The sequence below is a fragment of the Schistocerca piceifrons genome, chromosome 6 (assembly GCF_021461385.2).
Source record: "Schistocerca piceifrons isolate TAMUIC-IGC-003096 chromosome 6, iqSchPice1.1, whole genome shotgun sequence".
NCBI lineage: Eukaryota > Metazoa > Arthropoda > Insecta > Orthoptera > Acrididae > Schistocerca > Schistocerca piceifrons.
Window position 1 is genome coordinate 178,657,952 of NC_060143.1, and position 20,607 is coordinate 178,678,558.

Here is a 20,607-nt window from a genome sequence, read left to right on the forward strand (position 1 = left end):
CAGTACGCTAGTAGTCGTCATGCAGAGCAGTCGGTCAGTAGTAGCAGCCCAGTGCGGTTGTGTGATGTAGTCTGTCGGCAACACTGGTCAAGAGGCTGAATGAGGTATATTATTAATTAAGGTAATCATCGGATAATGTAAGCTTTATTTATTGTAATTAATTTTCAACAAGTGCCCCCAATAATAATTTTGATTTCAAAAGCGATTTTACATAAAATTTTTATTTAATTGAAGTAACTATTTCGTTCCACTTCCCTTAAAGAAAAGTTCCAGTTTTCAGTTAAATTACAAAAAAAATATTATTATTTGCAATGCAGTTCCTCCAACCCGTGCGCAAGAATAAGAGCAGAAATTTGACTACCAGTTACAATGAGGTAAGGATTTAATTCTGATTTTTGCACTGGGCCAAAGACCGATATTTCGGTTTAATTGAGTTATCATTATCACTGAGATTTTCTTATCACTGAATGGACTTTAATTTTTTGTGAAGAACTTATATTTGAGTCAGATTGCGAATTTCACATTTTGTTGCCTTTGTCAGTACATTTGATTGCAGGGAGGTTATTCTTGGGTCCCATTTATTATTATATTTTGTATTTAAATATTTCTGTGGGGACGATATTGCTTCTTGGCTCCTTTTCTATTAAGTATTGTCTTTCCTTTTAAATTTCGGTGGGGAGGTTACACTTGGCGACCCTGCCAGGATCGTATTTCGTTGAGAGTCTTTTGAACAACAGTCAGATATCTGCTCTTATTTGCTTAGATATAATTAGGATTTGGCGCAACGCTTTTACTAATCTTGTGACTTTCTTTCTACAGGTCAACGGCAATTTGTTGCTTTGTTGTATTTGTGTGTTGCTTTTGCATTGTGCTTATTTATTTTGTGAATAATTTTGACTATTGTTAAAATGCCGCGAAAGACTGTGAATAGTGTATCGCGAAGTATTTTGAATGAAACTACCGACTCAAACAACTTTACCGATAGGACATGTGACTCGCAGTGTAATGATGACAATCCTGCGTTCACTAACAATCAGTGCATTCCAACCACTAATGATGACTTTTACCTTAATGATGAACAAACGAACTCAATTGTCTCGTCTGTTAATTTGACGACAATTGATGACGCGGAGCAGTCTATAGTAATGAGCGCTGCCGAGCTTAACACACCCGATTTAGAAAATCCCAGTAATGTACAGACAAATTTTTCTAGTGAAAATGAACAGTGTACTGGAAGTACGACGGATTTATTTAATTCCGAAATAGGGACTGACAGTGTATGTTTGACTGACAAACCTTTTTGTGAATCTCAGAATAACCAAATGGTTACGGAAAGCGAGACAATTCCAGATACACCACTAAACAACACGAGGAATAGAAATGATGATGTTGTGTCGAATCCAATTATGGCATTTTTGCTACAAATGAATAAACAACTTAATGAAAAACTGGATAACACTTCCAAACAACAGAGTGAAGATTTGAAACAACAACTTAATGAACAGGTCAAACAACTTAGGGAAGATAATAAACAACTTAATAAAAAATTTGATGAGCAGAACAAACGACTGGAAGAAGAAAACAAACAATTTAGAGAACGGAACAAACAATTTTCTGAAAGTATTAAACAGCCGAGAGAAAAACACGATAATGTTGATGAACAGAACAAACAAGTTAGGGAAGAGATTACAGCTGTTACCGTTCAATGTCAGGACAGTAAAGAACAATTACGTGAGGATACTAAGGCTTGTGCTAATAACAGTAATGAAGAAGTTGGCACTGTTGCACAAGGATTAAGTAGCACACGTGTAGGCACAACAGAATCACATAAAGACGAAGTTAATGCAGTCACCGAACAATGCCTTAAAAACGCAGTACAGATTCGCAACGAAGTTAATTTAGAGTCAGTGGAAGTTTCACACACTCCGAATACGGAAGTTGATGAGAAATTTGCTCGACAGATCAACCAAATTGACGAAAGTGTTACAGTAACAGAATTGAAAATTATTTCAGTCACCAATACGTCACAGAAACCGCCACGTTGCGAGCATTTGTCAGAGTCATGCAGCGTGTATAATGTGAACAATTTACAGAGACTACGAGACGTAAAATCCGAAAAGCCACGCGACTTGAAATCCGAAATGACGCAGACAAACAGATTCACACACAAACCTGAACGTGTTATCAAACTGAGTGACGAGAACGTAGATTTCGAGCAATTTGCATTTGTAAGAAAATCTAAGGAATTTAATAATGACAGCGTACAGGTAAACGCTTTGCACTGTATACGACAATTTATTTTTGTACTTTCACCGCTATTACCTGTAATGCAGAAGCTAGCTTTGAACCTGATGCGACAATTTGGTATTGCATTTTTATCAGCATTTCCTATAATGCAGAAATTAGAATTAGCAAGAATACAGCGATTTGCTTTTGGAATTTTACCGCTATTGCGTGCAACGCAAAAGCTAAAATTTATTTGCAGTGCGTAATAGACCTCAGGGGATTCATTACGCTTTAATGAATATGTGCCGTAGCGAGCATAGGGCCCCGAGCTGTAGTAGTGCTGTTTCATCTTTAGTTTTCTGCACTGCTGCCTTCTCTTCTACTATCCTTTATATCTATCAAAACTGCTCTTTAACTATTGCTCTATCTAGGATTAAGAATATGTAAAGAAAACCCGATGTGACAAATTTTTTGCGAATGTGACAATTTTCATTAGGCACTCCAGAATCACGAGAACTTAAATAACAGATAAAAATCGTAATCATCAGTATGTGTAAAATTAACAGCAAACGCATTTTTTGGTAACAATAGACGTTTTTCACCACAATAGCATGAAAGTCAACCGCTTAGCATACCTAACCAACAATGCAGTCTACAAGGTCAACCAAACTTTAATGTTTCGCCGCGTGCACGTATAGTCCCAGCCCCAACAAATAGTAACGCATGGCAGCAAAGAAATAACCACGTAGAGACAACACACCATTTCAATTCCTATCGCAATGCGCCGTATAGAAATTACTATCATGACAGAAGTAAAAATAACGAGCACAATTTTCAGCGTACATTTAATAACAGTCGATTTTATGAGCAGCAACAACATCAGCAACAACAAATAATCATGAATGAAACAGACAATAGGTGTCATCGATAGCGTAATACGTCAGTAAGAAAGAGCAGTTCAAATAGTCGAAATGCCACAACATCCTCCTAATAATAATAACACGTCAGATAGAATCTGACTAGATACTGTACAGGACGCATCTTCCAATAATACAAGCACTACTTCAGACACGCAAAATGTTGTTCACGAAAATGTTATTAATTTTGACGCCATCCGACACACGTTTGCATTAAGGACAGAATTACGACGTACGTAGACGATATTCTTATTGCAGAAGCTAACTGGTCTGAACACAATATGATTCTGGAACAACTGTTACAAACTTTTCATGCACAAGGACTTACAGTTAATCTTAGTAAATCGCACTTTGGCAAAACTTCCATAAAATTTCTTGGACACGTAATTTCAGCAGAAGGCATTGCGCCAGATCCGGAAAAACTTCAAGCTCTACGTGACATTACTGTTCCTACGACGAAGAAGCAATTACGCAGTTTTTTGGGCTTAATTAACTTTTTTCGTAAATTTATTCATCACTCCGCTTTAGACACGCCTAGACTATGCCAATTAACAGGTAAAAACAGTATTTGGTCTTGGGATAAGCAAGCACATTCTGAATTTGTGAACCTGAAACATGATCTGTTGAATGCACCACTTTTATCGCACCCAGATCTTACCAGAAGTTTTTCCATTGCCACTGACAGTTCCAACACCGCTTTAGGCGTACACATTTTCCAGGAAATTGAAGAAGATGGTTCTACAGTAATTAAAAACATCGCATTTGCAAGTCGCATTTTGTCACCCGCTGAACGAAATTACTCCGTTACAGAACTTGAAACATTATGTGTTGTATGGGCTTTTATGAGATTTAGGCACTTTCTTTATGGCAGACATACTACCGTTTACACAGACCATAGAGCGATACAATTTTACTTTCGGCTAAATTCACTCACGACAGATTAAGCAGATGGAAACTTTATTTACAGGAATTTAATTTTACAATAGTTCACATTCCCGGCACGCAAAATGTTATAGCAGACGCACTATCGCGTTCTCTCAGCAACAATCAGCAAGACGTAGCAACCAACTTCCGCAAAACAAATTTCAGTGTCATGTACATTCAGCAAGTTGCATTTGAAAATTTTATTTCATCGTCATTACAGGACATAGCACGAGAACAAAATAAAGACAATGTGTGGAAAGAAATTAAACAGCTTTGGCTAGATAAGAATAATGTTACGATTAGAAACCATTACACTGTACGCAATGACATTCTGTTTCGCCGCTCTCATCCTGACAGCAACAATTGGTTATTATGCATTCCTGACGAACTGGTCAACAAATTAATCTGGTACACTCATTTAAGTTACGCACATTACGGAGCACGAAAATGTTTTCTTATACTGAGACAGAACTGTTACTTTACCAACATGGAGAAACGTATACGACGAGTTTTAGCGTCTTGTAAAATTTGCCAGAAAGCTAAATCAGACACCACTTCACATATTCCTCCTTTATATCCCATTGTACCTGTTAAATTAAGACATATGGCCGCAGTAGATATTTTTGGTCCGATTCCGAGAACTAACAGAGGTTTTTGCTACATCTTTGTCGCTGTTGAACTCACTTCAAAATTTGTTACTTTCACTCCGTTACGCAAAGCTACTGCTAAAACTGTTTCGAAAGCATTTGTAAAACATTTTCTATTTCATGTAGGGCATGTGATGAAAGTAATTTCTGACAATGGATCTCAATTTCGTAGTAGCGTATGGACACGCATGTTACGAGCCAGAAACATTTCTCCGATTTATATATCCAAGTACCACGCTTCTTCGAACCCCTGTGAACGGTTAATGAAAGAAAATGGTAAGCTGTGTAGAATATACTGCCACAAAAGACATATTGATTGGGATACATACATACTCTCATTCCAAGATGTAATTAATTCCATTCCAAATGAATCCACTATGCTATCTCCGTCTGTTATACTGAAAAACGTAGAACCACCAAACAAAATTAAAGAATTAGTAAACTTCCCCAAATGTCGTCGACTAAGACACCACGAAATAATTGACATTGCGTTGAACAACATCAAACGTGCCGCAGAGCGCCGGAGAAGACAGCAAAAACAGGTTTATACACGCCGCGACTTTCACGTTGGACAGAAAATATTAGTACGTACACACTATTTATCCAGCAAAATAAAAGGTAAGTGCAGTAAATTTGAACTTCTATACGCAGGTCCATATCGAATTCGCAGCATCCCTCACCCCAATGTTGTACACGTCGAAACTTTGAGAACTAGAAAATCGAAAGGCAATCACCATATCTCAAACATTAAACCGTTTATTGAGTGAAGACACTTTATGATTCAACACACTGTGATGTCATTTACTAATGCAATTATTTCACCTGACTAATTACTGATGATTATCGTATTTTTTCTTGGCAAGTGCCCGGCAAAGTAAGGTTAGCAGGTCGCTTTTCTTGTCGTTACACATCAGACTGTGCACATTTTCCATTTTTTTTTGTGTATGATTGTACTCCAGTTTTGTTTGTATGTATTGTGAAATAGTTAGGATATAACACACACCAGTTGACTTTGACATTTTTTTGCCCTATGATATCTCAACATCGTGACTGTTTTACATTTTTTGCTGCTGCATTGTGATATTCTCTGTACATTTTTGCATCTGAACACTGTCAATGTCTTTGACATATTACGTTTTCTATCATGTTATGCTGTATGGTTAATTGTGTCACCATAAACCAGTCATTATTTAGTGGGTATATGATTTAAATGCAAGAGATTAATCTTTGTTCATCAATTTCAGAAAGAAATGATGCGTGTAAGAAATAAATTCAACAGAAATGGGAATTTCACCTACGGAATAAACGAAAGAAGATGCAATAACTTTATGAGGAAGAGTAAATGGATCAGGATTAACAAGCATTAACAAGAATATACTATACTCATCGTAGAATAGCAGTCTTAACTAATTTTTTCTTTCAGAATACAAGGTGATTGATGCAGGCTGTCAGACAGAATTACACATCTTAGTTTTAGTGATGAAATATGTTAGAGATAAGGAGTAGTTGTATAATGAGTAATGAAGTGATTTTTGCAGATGATAATGAATGCTGACGAATAATGATGAAGAATATGCTGTTATGAATAATGAAGTTTTTCTTTATAGGTGATGATAATAATGAAGTTATGATAATATGGATAATGAAGTGATTGATAATGAAGTTTTTCTTTACAGATGAGGATAATGTTAAAGTTATGTATTTATGCTACGTAGTTATTTAAGTATTTGTTGCAGTTTGCTTTGACAGCAGGTGTTATATTGCATAGTAGGATGACGGAAAGTTTTGGAAAGGACAGCTATGGAACACATTTTTATACACATTTCACTACCTGTTAATTCGAAGTTCACTACTTTTCAGCATAGTGTGCATTTCTTCTTTCAGGTCAATAATCCATTTTGTATTATTTTTCAGGAGAAGCTTTTCATGATACTTACTAAACCTGTTACTTATTATATCTGTTCTAGTACTTGCATTTTTATTTTTTACCCATTTGTGTTTATCATTTATAAATGTGATCACATATACTGCCTTGTTACATAACCTTGCTACAGTTGACTCATGACGAATGACGTTACCTATCCTCATTTGCAGCAATAGGTCAAAAGCAAATAGTGTTATGCCTCAGCAATTAATTATCGATCCCAACGCAATGCATTGCTAACAAAAAATGTATTACCAGTCCCAAATAGTGATACCAGTTTGAGAAAGTTCTGAGTAAGGCTGATCAGCTCTGAATAGTATGTCAGTTCAGTAATGACTTATTAATGATACAAACAAAAAAAATATATATATAAAATAATGCTTTGTAACTGGCTAATAACTGCCACTGTTTATTGTAATGAGACTACTTATAATGCCTGTGATTATTAATGCTTTGATTGTAATTAGCTGATTTTTAATAATGACCTCGTAATGATCTGAATAATACTGAATGGGGAACAATGTTTTATTGTAATGAGACTACTTATAATGCCCATGATTATTAATGCTATGACTGTAATTAGCTGAATTTTAATAATGACGTCGTAATGATCTGAATACTACTGAATGATGAACTATGTTTTTATTCTATTCAATACTTGCTGGCCACTGAGTGCCAATAATTAATGTCACTCCATGAATATGTTATTAATTATGCCATTTATTAACTGTTGTTTTCAATGCCATACTTTGTAACTGGAAAAGAATGCGATTGTTTAATAATGCTTTGTAATTAGGAGAAGGCTAATGATTCTTACTAGATTGGAATGACACATAATTAATTAACTATGCTATTGTTTCATAATGCTTTGTAATTAGGAAAAAGCTAATGATTATTACTATTGGAAGACAAATGATTAATTAATTATGCTATGCTTTATAATTGGGAAAGAATGTGATTGTTTAATAATGCTTTGTAATTAGGAGAAGGCTATTAATTCTTACTATATTGGAATGACAAATAATTAATTAACGATGCCATACTTTGTAACTGGAAAGGAATGTGACTGTTTAATAATGCTTTGTAATTAGGAAAAGGCTAATGATTAATACTATTGGAATGACAAATGATTAATTAACCTTGCTATACTTTGTAACTAGGAAAAGAAGGTTACTGATTCTATGTAAAACAATTAATGAACATTTTTCTGTAATACTACATACTTGGTACAGAAATGTTCAATAACTGGGCTATGAATGCCACAAACTACTAATGAAGACTGTAATTGTCAATATTATGTGACTTAATGTCCTTCACCTCATGAGCTAACTACCCTGAATTACTGCAATGTCCATTTGTCCTGTTTATCCTAGTTATCATGGAGCACTATATTTGGTTTTGCACTAATTCTACGTTGGTGTGCCTTGTAAGAGCGTGGTGTTGACACGACATGCTGTCCACCACCGTGAGCGGTGAAGACGTTATTATGGTCCCACTCTTTGGTGTACCTAATGTACTGCCAAAATGAAAACATGGAATATTACTACGACAATTCAGTGTTTTGGCTACGCTGATAAATTCTGATGGGAAAAGAATTTCAAGTTGTGTCACTTGGTGTTGTACTTCTGTGGAAAGATATGGACTTTCAGAACAGCTGTGTGCAATCTAAAGTGCTACAACCATGATGCAATCCTTCCCTTTCCTATCCTAATTCTTGTCACATAATGAAAAAATTTTTTTTTGGTTAACATCATTTATGTTCATGGCTATAAATTTTTTTCGATTCGCTGAACTCCAGTGCGAGTACACTTATGTCACTGGTCGACATGATGTTTTGCCATTATGTTTATTTGTTGTGAAAATGCTAAAGACATTTTTTCAGTGCGTGTGCACTTTGGACATGATTTTTTTTGCCATTATGTTTATTTATTGCCAAAATGCTAAAGACATTTTTTTCGATTTGTTCTGAAGTACAGTATATGTACACTCTTGTCTTTTATATTGTATATACATTTTTCTTTTAATGATATGTGTAGTGACGTAACAAGACTGTTACGCCACACGGTAGTAGCCAAAAGAAAGGCAGGCACGCGTACACACACACGCCGACGGGCGTGAAGTCTGGAACATGAGAACTTATAAATGAATAAGAAGAAAAGTAGGTAGATGCTTTTTACTTATCTTTTATTTATTCCTTGGAATACATCTCTCTTGAATACTCGAAGCTATAGGCACTGATACAAATGGCTCCTTGCTAGTTCGTAGCCATTAACTTAGATGGCTATTCTGTCTCTCGGCTAATGAGAGAGAAAGGCTTCGTACAACTGGGCGATAGCTAGGTTCGCGTACAACTGGGCGGTAGCTTGGTTCTCGTACAACTGGGCCGAGTCCACTCTCGTATCACGAGACCTGCCTAGGTGGTGGCGCTAGGTCTGCGATCACAGTGGCGACACGCGGGTCCGACATGTACTACATGGACCGCGGCCGATTTAAGTTACCACCTAGCAAGTGTGGTGTCTGGCGGTGACACCACATTCCTCCCCCGCAAATCGGCGAACGGTCGTGAGATAAGGCTTCCGCCCGCCGTGGGGAGGACCACATGTTGACGTATGCGAGGAGGTGGGGAGCCTAACAACAGGCGAGGCTGTGCCACCCGCACCCGGCCATCCGGTCCGAGGGGAGCTAGGAAACGCCTGAAAAACTAGTCCAGGGTGCACGTCAACATGCGGTGGATGCGCCCGTAACGAAACATGAGGGGCCGAATTGTCGACCTCCATTGCGTCGGGGTAGCCGACGCGCGATGACGTCATGTGGTCCGGAGCGGGCGGGAGTTCCATGGCGGAGGACAGCTGGTCACGGGAAGCGATCGGCGGCGCGTGACCCTGGAAGGCGCCTGGCGGCTGCAGCGAAGCGTCGAACGCGGGCGCCGGCGGCGGGAGAACAAGCAGCGGCGGCGGCGGCGGCGGCTGCTGCTGCGGCGGCGGCGGCGGCGCGTCGCCATCGGGCAAAATGGAAGGCATCGTCGGTAACACCTGGGGATGAGGCGAGCCAGTAGATGGGTCCCCAGGGCGCTGACCGGACGGCACCGTCGCTGAAAGCAGACGGGGAGCGGCAGAACCCGAGCGACGACAGAGGCGCAGCTGATTGAGATGCCGACGCACCTCACCAGAGGCCCCCAAAACCAAATACATCGCGCGGCCGAGGCAGCGAAGAATGCGCCCTGCGAGCCAACGCCGTGAACCTCGATAGTTGCGATAAAATACAACGTCGCCTCGAGCAAAAGCAGGAGTCTGCCGCTGCACAGGAACCTGATGCGGCGGATGCAGCAAAGACATCAAGGTGCGATGAGGACGACCGTGGAGCAACTCAGCCGGCGAGCGCCCATCTCGGGGCTGAGAGCGATACGAAGACAAAAAGAGCAACAATGCGTCCTCCCGAGAGTGCGACTCTTTCAATTTCAACATCTGTGACTTGAAAGTCCGGACCAATCGTTCAGCGGCACCGTTGGACTGAGGCGAAAACGGCGCGGATGTCAGATGTTGAATACCATTGGCCTGGCAGAATGACTGAAATTCTGCGGACATGAATTGTGGGCCATTGTCGGAAACAATAGTCTGCGGAAGACCTTCAATGCAAAAGATAGCAGACAACGCTTGGATGGTGGCGGAGGACGTCGTGGAAGACATCCGGACAACAAAAGGAAAATTACTGAAGGCGTCGACCAGAACCAACCATCGAGCATTCCAGAATGGACCAGCAAAATCAATGTGCAAGCGTTGCCAAGGGGAAGCGGCTTTGGGCCATGCAAAGACTTTCCGCGGCGGTGCGGATTGTTGTTCGGCACACGCCGGGCACGAAGAACACATATTCGTAATCGCAGCATCGATTCCGAACCAAGTACAGTGCTGACGAGCAAGTTGTTTCGTTCGCACTATACCCCAATGTCCTTGGTGAAGAAGCCGTAAAACAGAGGACTGCAACGAACGTGGGACCACGACTCTGGACTGATCATTATCAGAACGCAACAACAAAACACCACGTCGAACAAAAAGTCTCTCCTTGTGAGCAAAAAATCGGCGAACCAACGGATCCTCGATCCGAGACTTTGACAAAGGCCATTGCGTAGCAACAAAACGTAAAACAGTAGCAAGGACAGGGTCAGCAGCTGTGGCTGTTGCGACACGACGAAAATCAATCGGAAACGATTCGACCACTTCATCGGTTTCCGAATCAATGAACATGCAAGCAAGTTCGGAAGAATCGAATGCTTTATCCTCAGCAACAGGCAAACGGGATAACGCATCGGCGTTTCCGTGCTTAGCAGTGGACCGATACAATATATCGTAGCGGTACTGCGAGAGGAAAATAGACCAGCGAATGAATTTCTGCGCTGTACGTGGAGGTACAGGCTTGTTCGGATGAAAAAGCGATGTCAAAGGTTTGTGGTCTGTGATGATGGTAAAGGGACGACCATACAAGAAATCATGGAACTTAGGAACGCCAAACACGAGAGCCAAAGCTTCTTTCTCTATCTGTGAATAATTTCTTTGCGCAGACGAGAGCAATTTGGACGCAAAGGCAATAGGGCGATCATGCGAGCCAACTTTGTGCGCAAGCACAGCACCGATCCCGAAATCCGATGCATCTACCATCAACAAAAGGGGTTTCTGGGGATCGAATGGCGTAAGGCAAGTATTAGAAAGCAACGCCGATTGCAACTGGCGAAAGGCGCGTTCGCATTCCGTCGTCCAGAGAAACGGAACACCTGTACGGCGTAAGCGATGAAGCGGAGCTGAAAGGAAAGAGGCAGTGCGCACATTCACTCACACCTTGTGATTCTACAGTGTTCAATGTTCTTGCGACCTCCTGACGCAATGCGTGGGGAACATTGCGCGCTCTGAAAATTTTCGGTTGCGCGTTTACCTTCAGTTCTAAATGTGCTTCATAGTTTTTAGCGCAACCTAAGCCCGGTGCAAAAATGTCTGCAAATTCGTCACACAGCCGAGAAACACTGTCTGTAGGCACAGTCTGATTCACTGATAGGACCTGATTTACAATAGACATGTTAAACAACGTAAATAAATCGAGACCAAACAAATTCACAGCAGAAGAAGAACGAAGAACGTAAAATGACACAAGTTTTGTTTGTCCCTTGTATGTTGCAAGAAGGCTGCACTGTCCTAACACAGGAATTTTCTGTCCGGAATATGTAGTTAGCGTAACATTTGCGGCACGCAACGGAGGTGCGCCCAGTTGTTTGTACGTGTCGTGATTGAGCAATGAAACTGCAGCTCCGGTATCGAGCTGGAATGGTATCACTTGGCCTTCAAAGTCTAAGTCCACAAAAAGTTTATTGTCCTGCTGACGACAAGAGCGACTGTTTTGTGCAAGTGGAACAGACACTGGTACAGAATCACTTGCTAATTGACGTGATTTCCGGCGACGTCGACGCACAGTTTTTGTGGGACGATCACAGTCACTGTTAGAGAAAGTGTCACCGGACGAAGCGGAATTAATGACATGAATGTCCATAGGCGAAGGTCCACGAGCCTGAGTGTCCTTGGTTCGATTCCGGCGCGAAGCAAAGGGCCTGGAATGATTGAGATTGTCTGATCTGAGCTTTTTCTGGCAAACACTTTGAACATGTCCTTTCTTATTGCAGAAAAAGCAAATAGCTTGGCGTGACGGGCAATGTTCACGCGAATGTCTAGTAGCACACCGGGGGCACGATTTCACTACATTTGTGGGCTGGCGCGGCACACCTGGCGTAGCACGCGGCGGTCGCTGTGTGTCCGTGCGCACGGCCCGGTTACCGGGCCGCGGAGCGCGTCCAGCGGGCCGGTTAATGTTACACACGGCTGGCGAAGTTTCAAAAGATTCCTGAGCACAGTCAAGTGTGTCCTGTCTATCCAATATGTCTAGCACTTGTTGAAGGGAGGGATTAACTAATTTCAAAATTTGCTCCCGTATGCGAACATCAGAAACGTTCTGTGCAATTGCATCACGCACCATTGTATCTGAATAAGAAAGACCACAGTCACATTCAAAGGCACAGTCCCTAGTAAGTCCTTGCAATGTTGCTACCCACTCCCTATTAGTTTGACCGGCCGTACGTTTTGTACGAAAAAACGTATACCGTTTTGCAACCACATTAACTGTTTCTTTGAAATAGGCATCTAAGGCAGACAAAATTTCCTCGTATGACAAAGTTGCTACGTCGCGGCGGGGAAACAATTTCACTATCACACGGTATGTGGACACACCGACACAAGAAAGCAAAAACGGCTGCCGCTCATTACCTTGAATTCTGTAGGCAGCCATGTGAAAGGCGAACTGACGAGACCACTCTTGCCAGGTCTCATCGGCTGCCACGTATGGTCGAAAGGGAGGTGCAACAGCGTTCAGTGGCAGCGGTAGCGAAGAAGCGGCGGCGGCCGCATCGGTGTGCAGCGCACGTTGACCCTGGACGAGCTGTCCAAGGGCATCCAGTAACGCCTGCGTCTGCTGATTCTGCAAGCGATAAAATTCGGACAGTACATCTGGAGAATGTGGCGAAGCCATGACACAATTAAATGTAAGCAATCAGAAAGAAGTTTTTACTCGTCGCCAATCTGTAGTGACGTAACAAGACTGTTACGCCACACGGTAGTAGCCAAAAGAAAGGCAGGCACGCGTACACACACACGCCGACGGGCGAGAACTTATAAATGAATAAGAAGAAAAGTAGGTAGATGCTTTTTACTTATCTTTTATTTATTCCTTGGAATACATCTCTCTTGAATACTCGAAGCTATAGGCACTGATACAAATGGCTCCTTGCTAGTTCGTAGCCATTAACTTAGATGGCTATTCTGTCTCTCGGCTAATGAGAGAGAAAGGCTTCGTACAACTGGGCGATAGCTAGGTTCGCGTACAACTGGGCGGTAGCTTGGTTCTCGTACAACTGGGCCGAGTCCACTCTCGTATCACGAGACCTGCCTAGGTGGTGGCGCTAGGTCTGCGATCACAGTGGCGACACGCGGGTCCGACATGTACTACATGGACCGCGGCCGATTTAAGTTACCACCTAGCAAGTGTGGTGTCTGGCGGTGACACCACAATATGTTCTGAATTACAGTGCATGTGCACTTATGTTAGGTGTTAATATGTTTTCTATTGAACTTCAGTGCCTGTGCACTTTTCTCATTTTTCAATATGATTTGTATTCATTCTGTATATTCAATACTTCAATGCGTATGCACTTATGTCATTTGTTACTCATTGTATATACGTTTCATCATTTACTGATATATTCTCAACTCCAGTGCATGTGCACTCATGTCACTTGTCATCATGATTTTTTTTTTTTGCCATTCTGTTTATGCTAAAGAATTTTTTCAGTGCGTGTGCACTTTGTTTTCTGTCAAATAATTTGTATATACATTTTTCTGATTTGCTACTATGTTTTGTACTCATATCTTGTCTTTGTCTGAAATGTTTTGTACTCTGTGCATGTGCACCACATTTAATTCATACATCTAAATATTCTGTAAATTGTAGAAGTTTATTAATTAAAGAAAAATTTTGCCGCGCTTGGCAAGTCCAAATGACTCACCATCGCTGCCAAATTTTTGCCCCCCCAGTGGAGGGTTATGAAACACGTATGTAACGTAGCAGCGATGGCGAGGCATTGCAGCGTCTCTGACCAGAGAGTATGCGCTTGACCGCGCGAGTGTTACGAGCAGTACTCTGTCAGTAGTTGTTGCGAGCAGTAGCTCTGTTCAGTTGTGGGCAGTACAGTAGTAGTCGTCATGTAGAGCAGTACGCTAGTAGTCGTCATGCAGAGCAGTCGGTCAGTAGTAGCAGCCCAGTGCGGTTGTGTGATGTAGTCTGTCGGCAACACTGGTCAAGAGGCTGAATGCGGTATATTATTAATTAAGGTAATCATCGGATAATGTAAGCTTTATTTATTGTAATTAATTTTCAACAAGTGCCCCCAATAATAATTTTGATTTCAAAAGCGATTTTACATAAAATTTTTATTTAATTGAAGTAACTATTTCGTTCCACTTCCCTTAAAGAAAAGTTTCAGTTTTCAGTTAAATTACAAAAAAAAATATTATTATTTGCCATGCAGTTCCTCCAACCCGTGCGCAAGAATAAGAGCAGAAATTTGACTACCAGTTACAATGAGGTAAGGATTTAATTCTGATTTTTGCACAGGGCCAAAGACCGATATTTCGGTTTAATTGAGTTATCATTATCACTGAGATTTTCTTATCACTGAATGGACTTTAATTTTTTGTGAAGAACTTATATTTGAGTCAGATTGCGAATTTCACATTTTGTTGCCTTTGTCAGTACATTTGATTGCAGGGAGGTTATTCTTGGGTCCCATTTATTATTATATTTTGTATTTAAATATTTCTGTGGGGACGATATTGCTTCTTGGCTCCTTTTCTATTAAGTATTGTCTTTCCTTTTAAATTTCGGTGGGGAGGTTACAAGAGCATCATGACTGACACAGGGATTAATGATCACAAGGTCGTTGTAGCTAGCCTCAATACAGTTTCTTCCAAACCCACCAGAAAGAACGCAAAATAATTTTTTTTAAAAAAGCTGATAAAGTGTCACTAGAAGCCTTCCTAAGAGACAATCTCCATTCCTTCCGAACTGACTATGCAAATGTAGACGAGATGTGTCTCAAATTCAAAGATGTAGTAGCAACAGCAATTGAGAGGTTCATACATTGGTAAGAGATGGACCTGATCCCCCATGGTACACAAAACAGGTCCGAACGCTGTTGCAGAGGCAACGGAAAAAGCATGCGAAGTTCAGAAGAACGCGAAATCCCGAAGATTGGCTAAAATTTACAGACGCGCGAAATTTGGCACGGAATTCAATGCGAGATGCCTTTAAAAGGTTCCACAACGAAACATTGTCTCGAAATTTGGTAGAAAATCCGAAGAAATTCTGGTCGTATGTAAAGTACATAAGCGGCAAGAAGCAGTCAATACCTTCGCTGCGCAGTGCCGATGGTACTGTTACCGATGACTGTGCCGCTAAAGCGGAGTTATTGAACGCAGCTTTCAGAAATTCCTTCACCAGGGAAGACGAATGGAATATTCCAGAATTTGAAACACGAACAGCTGCTAGCATGAGTTTCTTAGAAGTAGATACCTTAGCGGTTGTGAAGCAACTCAAATTGCTTGATACGGGCAAGTCTTCAGGTCCAGATTGTATACCGATTAGGTTCCTTTCAGATTACGCTGATAGAATAGCTCCCTACTTAGCAATCATATACAACCGCTCGCTCACCGATAGATCTGTACCTACAGATAGGAAAATTGCGCAGATCGCACCACTGTTTAAGAAGGGTAGTAGGAGTAATCCATCGAAGTACAGATCTGTATCATTGACTTCGGTTTGCAGTACGGTTTTGGAGTATATAATGTATTCAAATGTTATGAATCACCTCGCAGGGAACGATCTATTGATACGTAATCAGCATGGTTTCAGAAAGCATCGTTCTTGTGCAACGCAGCTAGCTCTTTATTCGCACGAAGTAATGGCCGCTATCGAAAAGGGATCTCAAGTTGATTCCGTATTTCTAGATTTCCGGAAAGCTATTGACACCGTTCGTCACAAGCGACTTCTAATCGAGCTGCGGGCCTGTGGGATTCGTGATTTCCCGTCAGGAAGGTCGCAGTTCGAAGTAATAGACGGCAAATCATCGAGTAAAACTGAAGTGATATCAGGTGTTCCCCAGGGAATCGTCCTGGGAACTCTGCTGTTCCTGATATATATAAATGACCTGGGTGACAATCTGAGCAGTTCTCTTAGGTTGTTCGCAGATGATGCATAATTTACCGCCTACGAGTAGTAAGGTCATCCGAAGACCAGTATCAGTTGCAAAGCGATTTAGTAAAGGTTGTGTATGGCGTGACAGGTGGCAGTTGACGCTAAATAACGAAAAGTGTGAGGTGATCCACATGAGTTCCAAAAGAAATCCGTTGGAATTCGATTACTCGATAAATAGTACAATTCTCAAGGCTGTCAATTCAACTAAGTACCTGGGTGTTAAAATTACGAACAACTTCAGTTGGAAAGACCACATAGATAATATTGTGGGGAAGGCGAGCCAAAGGTTGCGTTTCATTGACAGGACACTTAGAAGATGCAACAAGTCCACTAATAAGACAGCTTACACTACATTCGTTCGTCCTCTGTTAGAATGTTGCTGCGCGGTGTGGGGTCCTTACCGGGTGGGATTGACGGAGGACATCGAAAGGGTGCAAAAAAGGGCAGCTCGTTTTGTATTATCACGTAATAGGGGAGAGAGTGTGGCAGATATGATACGCTAGTTGGGATGGAAGTCATTAAAGCAAAGACGTTTTTCGTCGCGGCGAGATCCATTTACGAAATTTCAGTCACCAACTTTCTCTTCCGAATGCGAAAATATTTTCTTAAGCCCAACCTACATAGGTAGGAATGATCATCAAAATAAAATAAGAGAAATCAGAGCTCGAACAGAAAGGTTTAGGTGTTCGTTATTCCCGTGCGCTGTTCGGGAGTGGAATGGTAGGAAGATAGTATGATTGTGGTTCGATGAACCCTCTGCCAAGCACTTAAATGTGAATTGCAGAGTAATCATGTAGATGTAGATGTAGATAACTACTGCAACCCACATCCATTTGAACCTCCTTGCTCTCCTTCTGCGATGTTTACCACCAATACTTACCTTCAATATTATATTGACGATTCCTTGATGCCTGTGAATGAGTCCTATCAACATATCTCTTCTCATTATTCCCGTGCGCTGTTCGGGAGTGGAATGGTAGGAAGATAGTATGATTGTGGTTCGATGAACCCTCTGCCAAGCACTTAAATGTGAATTGCAGAGTAATCATGTAGATGTAGATGTAGATAACTACTGCAACCCACATCCATTTGAACCTCCTTGCTCTCCTTCTGCGATGTTTACCACCAATACTTACCTTCAATATTATATTGACGATTCCTTGATGCCTGTGAATGAGTCCTATCAACATATCTCTTCTCCCCACTTTCCATCACTACATTAGCTGCGCAGTCTAATCGTCTAATCTTCTGTATTCTTCTGCAGCACCACAATTCAAATGCAGCTATTTCTTTCTTGTCTGATTTGCTTATTGACTCTTTTCACTTGGCTATACTCCTGACAAAAACCTTTAGAAAAGCGTTGGTGATATGCACAAATGTGTGTGCGTGTGACACTTAAATTTATATATGACTTCTTGAGAAACTCTTTTCTTTCCATTCCCAGTCTATGTTCTACTTCCTACCGACTTCGGCCATCATCAGTTAATTTACTGAGCAACTAACAAAACTCATATATTAGTTTTAGAGTTTCATTTCCTAATTTCTTCAGCATCACCTGGTTTACTTCGACAACATTCCATTACCCTTTGTTTGTTTGGTGTTCCGTCTTCCTTTCAACACACTGTCCTGCCGTGTCTGGTTTTAATAGTAACAAGGCATGCTAGAAGTTAAGTTTAAGAGAAGATACCTTTTATAGTCATTAGGCACGCTATACTCATGACACTTGTGACCAAAGCTGGACATGAGTCAGCGTTTTAAGCAACAGGAGAGGCACATCCGTCTCATTGGTTGCCACTTTTGTAAGTTGGCTGCATTACAGCATCGGAGAGTCAACCTCTCACAGTCAAATGAATGGCCATCGCCAGCAGATGGACAACTAATCCTGTCGACCTTCACAAAGGGAACAGGCCATTCAGTCACAGACAGTTGTCAGTCATCCTCTATTCACTGCGTGATGGAGGACAAGACAATGCCCCAAGACACTCGCCGTCGCAGATCAACTCCCGCCAACAGCCAACTATACACTGACGACAGCCGATTCAAGCCTCTTATGAGAGCTAACTGACAGGCTTCTCAGAAAACCTATTTCAAATACGAAGGCCTAGTGCTAGCGCCCTGAGACCAATATTTCAATTACATTTATTTAATTCTTTTTCGTTGTTTTAATAAACCGTTTTAATATTATTTGTGTTCACCTCTCAGTCATTCCGATTTGAACACAGAGAAGAAATAACTTTTAGTTTGCTTAATAACGATGGAAGCTGGTTCCAAGCAAACAAGAAATCAATTAATTATTCCCGGCGAGACGCCATACATAGACAATATTATATAAAGTCTACTCTCGCCTTAGAGGTTTTAGCTTTGAAAGTTTTTAAATACAGAATGGATGGTAATGTTGCGGGTTTAATAAATTCACTTTATTTCAAAGCTTAAAACTATCCCTTAACCCGGTCCGCGCGGCTCCCCCGTCAGAGGTTCGAGTCCTCTCTCGGGCACGGGTGTGTGTGTCGTCCTTAGCGTAACTTAGTTTAAGTTGGATTAATTAGTGTGTAAGCTGAACTCAGCAGTTTGGTCCCATAAGGCCTTACCACAAATTTCCAAACTTTTTTATCCCGTAACTAATCAGGTAATCTAAACAGCAGAAAAATTAAAAAGAAGGTAGCAAACATAAATCAAATAGAGATTGCGTCACATAAATCCAATAGAGATTGCATCAGATATAAACAATGCACAGAATAATCATTTTCATGCATAACACTACACTTCGCTTACCGCTGCACTCCACCACTCCCCTCTTTAATGTCAACGACATTTCTTGTTGAATAGAACATGTTACAACCAGTCTTGCACAGGCTGCTGCTGGGTCATCGGACGTAGCCTTCGACGTCCGTTGTTACTTATCTGTAGCGAGCGGCGTTGCTGCTGTTCCGTTTATTGAGTCCATAGTGGTTGTGTCCGTGGATGAGACCGTACCGGTGTAGGGGCACTGAAAGCTCATTTGAACCTGACGGCTGAAATGGAGGTAGGTGTACCCCATGACATCGACTATGAAAGTCGTTACGTCCCTACTGATAACGCGATAAGGTCTGTTGGAATGCGGCTGCGTCACGCTGTACAAAAACAAAATCTCAGCTTTGTAGCTCGTAGAAAACAAAAGGGGCAACGGGTCTGCTTGTCTTGCGGAACAACGAAACGTAGCTGGTGGATATGTGCACGTAGATGGCGTACGAAGTCTGATGGTTGAATGTGGTCATCCCACACGCTATTGATGAAACCGCCAGGCAGTGGCATCGCCTCGATATATACGAACTGCGTGATCATGGCTTCCAAGAGGACGATGGGTAAAGTCTCTCTCCACCGCTACGATTCATGGCACCAAACAGATTCCCTGAATTGGCGGTGCTTTCGTTCAACTAAGTCATTCGCTGACATGTGGTAACCTGTGGTTCCAAAACGCTTTATGCCCAGCAGTGCTTTGAACAGGTATGACCCGAAATAGGTTTCTTGGTGTGCTGTAACTCGTAGTGGTACACCGAAACGAGCGATCCATCCTCGGAAAAACGTGGTCGCGACGTTTTCGGCGGTAACGTCGACAATAGGGAACGCCTCTTGCCAGCGTGTTAAACCATCTGTGCCTTTTGAGCTGGGAGCCGTTAAACGATGTCCAGATGCACACCCCCATACCTTTGCTTCGGTGGAACGAACTTGGCAGAAGGAGCCGTGACATGTCAGCTAACTTTGTTCCCTTGGCAGGCCCACACATTGTCGCACATATTGCTTACAATCTTTATTCATGTTTAGCCTCAGAAAATCTCGCTTCACCATGTTCATAGTGCCACGTACTCCAAGGTGAGACAGATTATGTAAGGAGGTGACTGCCTGCTGTCGAAAGTCCACAGTCACAAACGGTCGTAGTTTTGTAGTTACGACGTCATATTACAGCAGCGCGTTTCACTTTGGTACTGTAGTATGTTGGAGCAGTAGGGCTGATGATTACGCCAAAATGTCTTGCAGCTCGGTGTAAGTTTCTTGAGCAGCAGCAAGAGCTTCTATATCATGTGTGTCAGTGATTCTTCAGTCCAAGGTAGAGTTTTAACTGGTACGTTCACGTATCCCTCGACATGTACTA